The sequence below is a fragment of the Leptodactylus fuscus genome, chromosome 4, assembly GCF_031893055.1.
Source record: "Leptodactylus fuscus isolate aLepFus1 chromosome 4, aLepFus1.hap2, whole genome shotgun sequence".
In the NCBI taxonomy this organism is placed as follows: domain Eukaryota; kingdom Metazoa; phylum Chordata; class Amphibia; order Anura; family Leptodactylidae; genus Leptodactylus; species Leptodactylus fuscus.
The window spans coordinates 56955946-56965336 of NC_134268.1; positions in this window are offsets into that span (position 1 = coordinate 56955946).

Sequence of the window (9391 nt, forward strand, 5' to 3'; positions counted from 1 at the left end):
AGCAGTTACCCGCGACTTCGTCTGCGGGTTGGCAGTGGCGCTGAACTGCTTATATTTCTTGTCTCCCCATCTCTGCCCCCAGTTTCTTGTCCCCCCATCTCTGCCCCCAGTTTCTTGTCCTCCCATCTCTGCCCCCAGTTTCATGTCCCCCTTCATCTACCCCCCAGTTTCTTGTCCCCCATCTCTGCCCCTAGTTTCTTGTCCCCCCCTTCATCTGCCCCCAGTTTCTTGTCCCCCATCTCTACCCCCAGTTTCTTGTCCCCCAATCTCTGCCCCTAGTTTCTTGTCCCCCCTTCATCTGCCCCCAGTTTCTTGTCCCCCATCTCTGCCCTCAGTTTCTTATCCCCACTTCATCTGCCCTCAGTTTCTTGTCCCCCCCATCTCTGCCCCCAGTTTCTTGTCCCCCCATCTCTGCTCCCAGCTTCATGCAGTGCATTGCAGAATACCAGCGCCTCTATTGCAGTCTACCTGCCATACGCAGCCAGCCGCCCGACACCTATGTGCAGTAAGCGAGCGGAGACAGCGGTGGGGGTGAGTCCAACTACACTGGGGCCGATGTGAGGGGGGGGGGACATGATGCTGGGGAATGTGGTTGATCCCTGGGGACACCAACCTAGGGACACCCCTTCCCCAACCCCCTGTACCCGCTGCACTGACCTGTTATGTGGTGTGTGGTGCAGCAGCCTCCTCCTTAGCCGACCGCAAAATGTGTAGGTGGCCTGGGATAGCTGCGGCGCCAAGACCATGTGGGCTGCCGCAATCTTACTCACTGTGTCCCTGCTCAATCGGCACGCCCACCTTCAGCCCCCAACCTATTGTGCCGCAGCCCTGGCTCCAAAGCCCGCCCACAGCCTGCCATGCACTAATAGGAGGTGCGTGCACAGACCAGCGCTGGCGGAATGTCAGCTGCTACAGCCGTGTCGGAGGGTTCCTCCGACACGGCTGTAGCAGCTGACATTCCGCCAGCGCTGGTCTGTGCACGCACCTCCTATTAGTGCATGGCAGGCTGTGGGCGGGCTTTGGAGCCAGGGCTGCGGCACAATAGGTTGGGGGCTGAAGGTGGGCGTGCCGATTGAGCAGGGACACAGTGAGTAAGATTGCGGCAGCCCACATGGTCTTGGCGCCGCAGCTATCCCAGGCCACCTACACATTTTGCGGTCGGCTAAGGAGGAGGCTGCTGCACCACACACCACATAACAGGTCAGTGCAGCGGGTACAGGGGGTTGGGGAAGGGGTGTCCCTAGGTTGGTGTCCCCAGGGATCAACCACATTCCCCAGCATCATGTCCCCCCCCCCCCCTCACATCGGCCCCAGTGTAGTTGGACTCACCCCCACCGCTGTCTCCGCTCGCTTACTGCACATAGGTGTCGGGCGGCTGGCTGCGTATGGCAGGTAGACTGCAATAGAGGCGCTGGTATTCTGCACGGGGGGAGGGTCACGGGGGCGATTTGGGGTGAGTGACCCACATTTAAAGTAGCTTATTACCTTCTCCTGGGCAATGTGTGTGTGTGTGTGTGTGTGTGTGTGTGTGTGTGTGTGTGTGTGTGTGTGTGTGTGAAATTTCCCCAAAATTCATTCAGTCGTTTGGCTGTGATTGAGGAACAAACATCCAAACACACAAACTTTCACCTTTATAATATTAATAGGATACTCAGTACATGGGCATACAATGTGTCATATTGATTCACAGGGCTGCTGTTATTGTATGGTGAATGTGGTTTTGAAAGAGTTTCCCAATGGGACTCATCTCACCAGCCCCACTATCCCACCCCCTGCTGGTCTCTAGAGTTTGGCTGAGCAGGCATTTCCCATGGGTCAAGGAGGGACCAGGAAGCATAGACCAGTTAGGACCCCATCAGTGTAGCAACAGGAGCTTCTTCAATTTTTTAACCCACCCTGAGCCCCCACCATCAATTTTTTCAGTAACAATTACTCAGAAAAGACCATTATGTGCTAAAAATATCATAACCTTGGTTGTTCAGTAGTCACGGCTCGTGGCTTAGCTCTTATGGGCTCAGGTTGAGTAGCACTTGCTTACTCATTCATCTTATATAAGTCCTGGTTACTGTTTCTTGGAAATATCTGATGAACAAAGGCCCTTTCTGACCTTAAAACAAGGGTGAGGACATAAGGCAGAAGGTCACTGCATTGTGGCTTTTAATGAGTGTTTTATAGGTTTCCTCTTTTAGCATTAAGGGATGAAACCAATTTACAAGTTTGTGAAGGATAAAACCAAGCCGCGTGTCCTGGATGTAAACAACTATAAATGCGGGACATGGCTCGTAGCCTGCAGTCCTTCATGGCAGTAGTGTTGGCTCCGGTGCCTACACACATACTCTTAAACAATGGCTTATATGTTTCTAATTGTGGCGCTCAGCCCTCATGAAGTCACCGCACACGGCTGCCTGGATGAAATGCTTTTTATGAATGAGTCAAGGAAATTGTTCTCAGGGACTGGAGCAAGTAAGAGGGAGAAGGTAAAAGGTAGCGTAAGCTTCATGAGAACCAGATGTGCGGCCAACAGAGCGCAGTTAATGATAAGCATAAAAAGAGTTCTAACAGCAAATGTATAAAGCCAATTATTGAGAAGTCCATATATGTATTTGCTACATCTCCGCGCATTCAGAATTATTCAGTATCAAAGAGACTTGTTAATCAGAACAATGTGAGCAGAACAGAAAGGTTTTGTTTCAGTTCCAGTCACAGGAAATGATGGAGCAGCCCGTGGAATGTGTATGTTTAGTCAACCAAAGATAAACTCTGCAATTTGATGTCCATAAGAAAAAAGATGTAATGTAATGCTGGTACATGTACACTTTGAAGCGCTGCCCGGGCCACTACTTGCAGAATGTGTCTTGTACCAACAAATTCCACATGGAGACTAACTCCAAGTGTGAATGCGGTGAACAGTCATGGGCAGAACAATGGAGCTTGTTTACTGGAAAAAGAAAAATGGAGGCGTTCATGACATCATCGTGTTCGTTCTCCATACGTGTCAAGCTTGATAAAGCTCATTTTATACAAACTGACTGCTAAATTTATTTCTGAATATCATATATACTACATATAAAAGGAGATTTTTATGTAATTTCTCCACCTACAGCCACTCAAACTCTTTGCATCCTTCATTAAACGCCTCTGATTCTGATGTAGTTGGACTTTTCTCTATAGTTCCCACCATTTCTGAGCAATCAGTGCAGTTAGTTTTGGTATGGTAATTAAGGGTTAACAATAAGATTAATCTAAGGTGTCTTGATTTTAATTAGAAATGGGATAGCTATGTCATATATTTAATCCAGCCCAGTCCTGCTGTAGCCAGGACCACCCACCTGACTATAAAGCCTATTTAGCATACTAGGTGCTGAAACTCGCAGCACTGATTCCTCCGGTATGGTGGGGGCTAGAGAACAAAATTCCAATTGCACCAGTATTAATGGAGAGATGCTTAATGAAGGATGCAAATAATTAGAGATAATGGGGGTAGTAAAAGGTTTTCCATGGACCTTTCCCAAATGTTTTATTGTGTAGTAAAATAGTACAAGACCTATATAAATCTGGCATCACCAGACTGTTATAAATAAAGCTAGTGTTTATTTCAGCAGATTAAAAATGAGTTAAAAATGAGACATAGCCACTTAGGGGGCAACATGGTGGCTCAGTGGTTAGCACTGCAGCCTTGCAGCACTGGAGTCCTGGGTTTGAATCCTGCCAGGAACAACATATGCAAGGAGCTTGAATGTTCTCCCCTTCTTTGCCTGGATTTTCTCCCATTCTACAAAGACATACTGATAGGAAAATAAATGTACATTGTGATCCCTATGTGGGGCTCACAATCTACAAAAAGAGACATACCCACTTTACTGATTTCTCACCTCTCCTGTGATAACACTATCCTGGTTCCCTTCCTAACACTATACTGATTCTCTCTCCTTCATGACCCCTCTCGAAACACAGAAAACGTCACATATCACATAAATAAATAGTCCATTTCAATACAAGAAACTTTGTCTTGATATTTTCCTCACACACAGAACTCTATGGAGATGGGAGGGGGAGAAAGAGACTGATAATTAATTTTTTGCCTCTTTCTGTGGAATGATAAGGTCTTATTTGGAATATGTAGAAGTATCATAGCAGCTCGCTCTCATTCACAGAGTAGCAGAGTATAGCAGCAGCCTGTCCGCCCCCCTCCCCTAGTCATAGACTTGTATGTAGAAAGTAACTCTGCCTGGAAAGTGGAGAAGGAAACATATTTCTTTAAGATATGCTATAAAGTTTTTTGTTTTTTTTGTTTTTTTTTTATTAAATCTACATATATGCTGTACGACTAACATAAAGCTATGTGTAAATGTACCTTAAAGCGAATCTTGCAATAGCATGCATCTCCAACCTGCAGCTTCATTAAAACTTCTTGCGATCAATGGGGGTCCTAGGCTGATTCCCACTGATTCTTGTTACCAGGATACCTCTATAGTGGTGGCCACAAACAACAGTTATCACATAGCCACAGAATAGGTGTTAGATGTATGACAAAAGGGGAGCCAGACCACCGGGACCCTCACTGATTAGGCAGGTCCCCAAGTCCTATGTGTGCACATACATGACCATGACTGGATTCATTCCTTTGTGACTGAAGAAGATTTACACATTTCGGTCTTAGAAATAATGGACCTTTGACAAGCTTGAGAAAGGTCCAGGATTTCTAGAACCAAACTTGGATTAAACCCACACCTTATGTTTTTACTACCTTGGGGTGCTGCCTACTTTTTTTCAATTTTGGTCTTTGTGGGTTCACATGCTGGATTTGCACCCGTCTTGGTAAAGATTTAAACACGGTGCTGCTCTGGAGCCCCTTTGGATGTTGACACCTATTGTAGATAGGCAGTGCCATATGACTGGCATTCATGGAAACAGCCTGCCATTGGTGGGAAGGGGGTAAAAGAACGTGCCCCATGGTACAAACATACCTTTGTTCACTTTGATCATGTTTGAGCAATGGAAGAAATGTCCTCTGCGCAGCACGTTGTCTTCTGTTACAAAAGCGTCCATCTTTTTTTAACATTAAAGAGAAAAGTGACAGATGCAAACGGAAGGTGCTCCGTCTGGCTCTGTTCACTGTTGTACAGCTATGACGGATCTTAATAACAGACAAAAAGCATGCAGTGTGAACGCAGCCGTAGTCTGATCTGAATGTGCATGCCTAAAGGAGAGCTGAGGAAGGTGGCTGTTGGCTGAATAATGGATCTTAGATCCCAAAACGCGTAAGAAATTCTTATATCTTTTTTTCAATGAAAATTAAATTTTTGTATGTCCAGTCTTTATGCTTTAATTAAAATCTAAGTTTTCTTTAAACTTCATTCCATTGGATTTCTTCTTGGACTGCTGGATATTGAGGAGAAAAGTTATTTTTATGTAAAAATATATTGTTTCACCTATTGCTTCCCAAAGTTTCTCTAAAGCAACAATGGGAGTTAGGTTTCCCTGGAAGTGCAAACGTTTCTCAGGGCTTCCCCCGCTGTAATAAGGAAATAAATCACTGGACATAAGTTATAAAGCTGATAATGTAGTTCCTTGATCAAACCACAAGATGGAGCTATGGTATCAAACTGAAAACAGACCCTACCCATAGGAATGGTCTTCATCTTCTTAGCCATATATTGCACAGTGACAGCAGGTAACTCTATATGTATAAAACCTAATTCACTCGCTATCAGGATTAGCATTTAGTTATAGATAATACGTCCTAATACAAAATATCACTTATCTTAATGCAAATAGAGATGTAGCAGAGGTAACCCAGCTGCAGCAGCGTCATATCTTATCACAGAAGACAAGAACCACCCATGAAAAGTCACCTGGAAAAACATTTATATTTCTACATATATATATATATTTTATTTTTTATTTTTTTATTTTTCTGGCATTAGATAGATTGAAGCCTTACTTCTGAAAACTACATAAAGAAAACGGGTCACCTGGTCACAATTTCCTTATTTGTGGAGTCCCAAGGGTGGATGTACCTAAATGTCTTACATAGAAACGCTCTTAAACTCGCCACTTCTGTTACAGCTCAGAACGCACAGACATTGTGGTCTTTTCCTGCTGACAACCTTCTATGTCTCTCTGATACTCCTAGACATGTCTAATACAATCTATAACCTTGTACTACAGACAATAGTAATGCGAGTCATTGATCACATCCATTCCATCCATCTAATGGATCACAATTTTATAGATGTAGTAAAAATTTTCAGATATTTTCCCATGACATGGTATTAAAAAAACTGAAGACTTTATAGCACTTAACAGCAACCTGTGGTCCATCAATGGTCTTCTTACACTGGATAACATAAAACAGCCCCTCTTAGACAGGTTTATATGACAAGCATCAGGCGTGTGTTACTGATCTAGCACAGCTCACTGCCGCATGCTCTTGCCGGTAAGGGTATTGCCGATGGTTTTGCACAAGAATACAAGTTACTTACATGCAACCACCGCTGCAGTACTCACAACCGCTACCGTTAAGCAATCAATGAAGATCACGCCGGAACTGGGAAACTGTGGGAGTCCTGGCAGTCAAATCCTATGGACATTAATTTTGAAAAGCTGAATTATCCCTTAAATGTCCCTTACACATCTTTGTCGAGATAGCAGTCAAATATTTGGCAACTACTTTTCTTTTCCTTAGATAGTCCTAGAATTGTCCCAAACACTATAAACTAGACCATTACTCAATTACAATCTTAAATGAAGATCTACATCATTACAGAATACAATATAAAGTTATCACTCTCATCCACAAGGCTCTCCATAATACTGCACCTTACTACATTTCCTCCCTCATCTCTGTCTACCGCCCAACCCGTGCTCTCCGTTCACTCAATGACCTAACACTTACATCCTCTATTATCAGAACCTCCCACACTTGTATACAAGACTTCTCCCGAGTTGCACTACTTCTCTGGAATGCTCTATCCTGGACAATTAGATTAACTCCCAATTTCTACAGCTTCAAGCACAAACTAAAGACACATCTTTTCAGACAGGCCTATCACAATTCCTAATGTAAACCCTTCCGTACTGTAATTAAAATCCCTAAAATGAACCCTTCTCTGTTCCAGCTCCCCCATTACCCCACATGATATGATGCTGCGTCAGGCTAAATTTATACATCCAGGCACCATCTGCACGTCACATGACTGGTGACGGCTCATACAGTTTTATGTTTGTGTAATGATAGTAACCTCTATTACTAAATTGTCTGACCATTGTATAAGCAATGCTACCTCCAATGCCGCCCCTGCTAGCTCTTGTGTCACCTCCTCTACCTCATAGATTGTAAGCTGTTGTGAGCAGGGCCCTCAGTACCATTGTGTGAAGTGAGTATTTCTCTGTAATGTCTCTTTTTGTCTGTACTTGAATCCTACAAATTGTACAGTGCTGCGGAATATGTTGGTGCTATATAAATAAAATATATTATTATTATTATCTAAATAGCTCAAATGGTTGTAGGACATGAAACTGGATACTTGCCAGGGTCAGTCCAGAAAATATATTCAGAAATACATTTATTTAAATTTTTCAAAAAGAATATTCATTAGTTGCTTTCTTTGGAACTTACCTTACTGTATTCCTAAATTAGCTCCTGTACAAGACACATATTGATCAAATATGACAGCAGGTAATTTAAATAATTCAAAAAATGAAAAAAGTGCTGCAACAGCATTCAATATATTAGGGATAAAACCACTCCCTTAGTTGCATGGCGGAACCCCATCTCCCATTTGGGGTCACTTACAAAGAAGAAAAGCAGTCCAGTCCATCATCAACCATATGAAGCATAAAAGGAATTTTCTTTATTCAAACAATAGCATCACACACCATGTATGGACCCACACAGGGGTTTTTATGTCTTTAAATCATTTTTAAATTGAGGAAATATTTAATTTATTATATGACTGGCTTCTGCCCACGTGTTGTTGGCGTTGGTGATCCACCAGCTCCAGCATTTCGACACCTCTCGAGCTGGCCTGCTGTTGAACTTGTTCCTCGCACCATGCCTGTGATTGTTCCAGCATCTCAGCAGCTCGCTGGGACGCCATATAATGAGCGTGTTGTTGGCCTTGATGATCTGTTTGCTCTGGCGTTTCGACTGCTCATTGAGCTGCTTGACGCCTAGCTTGCTCAGTCCTCCTCAGCTCTGCTTGAGAAGTCTGTTGACTTCTGGCTACCTTCATAGCTCTTCATTTTTGAGAATTTTGTGAAAAATTAGATTTTTTTTTTTCCCATCATGTTTAAAGGGGTTTCCCTTCTCAGTGTCTCAGCACGCTGCCTGCAGTGTCTGCTTCTCACTTCCTGTATTTCCCTCCCCCCTCCTCCCTCTGGCTGAACGGGACACAGAACAGATCAAATAATATGTAGATTCTTGTACAGAATGGGCTCAGTGTTATCTGTGTGTTTACACAGAGAGATAACAGACCAGGCTTTATCAGAAAACTGCAATTAGCTGAATGATTGTCCTGCCAGCAAGAGCAGTTTAATATTAGTAGGATAGTATAGTATATGAACATAAATTGATAACAGTCGTTAAGCGATGTCATTTACCGGGATAAGAAATAGCCTATGTGTTAATCGAGGTTATAAACTATCTATTTGTCAAATTCCATCCAAATCCATACAGCCATTTTTGCGTAATTGAGTAACAAACACACAAACTTTCCCATTTAGAATATTAGTAGGATTAATATTATTAAATGTCTCCTGTTTGAAATTTGAGCATTTACCCCGATCAGAAGACGTTCAGTAAAGCTGCAAAAGTAGCACTCACTGAAACGGCTCTGGAGCCACGCTTTACTATAAGACCAAGATCATGCCTTTATCCTTCGTAGATCTCTAGACATTACTGGTTGAAGTAGAGCTGCATATACTCACGACTTTCACTTTAACCAGTGTGCAGGGAAACACGACCAGCGGCAGGGAGAAGAGAAGGATTCCTCATTGCCCTGTCTCTGTGACTTCAGATGACCCCAGGGGAGGGATTACCATGGACTTTGGTTCATGATATCACCCCCATTATCAATCAGAGAGTGTACTTACTTAACCCCTTAGATGCTGCGGTCAATGCTGGCTGCGGCACATAAGTGGTTTTATAGAAAAAAGATATTTTCTTCCTTGTTAATGATAAATAAAATAAAAAAATAAACTCAGAATTGGTTTTACCACATTTATAAAAACCCTCTCCAAAAAAAAAAAAAGAATGATAAACGACATAAACCAGAAAGTTCAGATGTCAGAACTGATGTTTCTGTTCATCAAACCTCTCATAAACAAAGCGTAATAAAAACCGATTGAAAAATCATGTGTCCACATATGAAAAAGTTATGAAAGTTGG